General features: G+C 41.1%; 1 non-coding gene across 1 annotated transcript; it reads left to right on the forward strand.

Annotated features, from left to right (window-relative positions):
• The first annotated feature begins 469 nt into the window (after positions 1-469).
• On the forward strand, positions 470-576 carry LOC113001786 (small nucleolar RNA R71). The gene has a single exon (XR_003267272.1). It is a non-coding gene; the product is annotated as a small nucleolar RNA R71 (small nucleolar RNA).
• Positions 577-1,184: the final 608 nt, after the last annotated feature.

Consider the following 1,184-nt stretch of genomic DNA (forward strand, 5'->3'; position numbering starts at 1 on the left):
AAGGTCATAATTATTCTGCTGTTGTTGGTTTTGCTGCTGAGGGAGTCTATTATAAATGTTTGCAGCATAAGCTTCAGGTTGCTCATTAACTCCAGATTGCTGCAAAGAAGGACAAAGATCTGTATGGTGATCTGCAGAAGAACATAGACCACAAACTCTTGCAACAGGTGTAGATTTCTGATTCATGGCAAGCTGAGTTACTAGGTTGACCAAGGCATCACGTTTTCCTTCAAGCTTTTTATTTTCAGTAGATGAAGATGAATGCGTGGCCACCTCATGGACTCCTCTAAGAACAATAGCATCATTTCTTGCACTGAATTGTTAGGAGTTGGAAGCCATCTTCTCAATCAAATTCCTAGCCTCAACAGGGGTCATATCACCAAGAGCTCCACCACTGGCAGCATCAATCATACTCCTCTCCATATTGCTAAGTCCCTCATAGAAATATTGAAGAAGAAGTTGCTCAGAAATCTGGTGGTGAGGGCAGCTTGCACACAATTTCTTGAATCTTTCCCAGTACTCATACAAGCTTTCTCCACCAAGTTGCCTGATGCCTGAAATGTCTTTTCTGATGGCAGTAGTCCTAGATGCAGGGAAGAATTTCTCCAAGAACACCCTCTTAAGGTCATCCCAGCGGAAAATAGACCTGTGAGCAAGGTAGTATAGCCAATCTTTTGTCACTCCCTCTAGAGAATGAGGAAAAGCCTTTAGAAAGATATAATCTTCTTAGACATCAGGGGGCTTCATGGTGAAACAAACAATATGGAACTCCTTAAGATGCTTATAAGGATCTTCACCTGCAAGACCATGAAACTTGGGCAGCAAATGTATTAGTCCAGTCTTGAGAACATATGGAACACCCTCATCAGGATATTGAATGCACAAGCTTTCATAAGTGAAATCAGGTGCAACCATCTCCCTAAGAGTCCTCTCACGAGGTGGAGGTTGAGTCATGTTCTCAGTATAAAAATTAGCAGTGGAATGCTCAAAATCAGAATATTCAGGATCACTAGCAACAAAATACTCAGAATGCTCAAAATGCACAAAATGATCAGGATGCACACTATGCCTAACTAATCTATGAAAGGTTATATCTATTTCAGGATCAAAGAGTTGTAAATTGCCTGGATTGCCCCTAGTCATGCACTATATGCAGCAAATAATGTGTTTCTCAACAAGCACCT

The sequence above is a fragment of the Glycine max genome, chromosome 5, assembly GCF_000004515.6.
Source record: "Glycine max cultivar Williams 82 chromosome 5, Glycine_max_v4.0, whole genome shotgun sequence".
Classification (NCBI taxonomy): domain Eukaryota; kingdom Viridiplantae; phylum Streptophyta; class Magnoliopsida; order Fabales; family Fabaceae; genus Glycine; species Glycine max.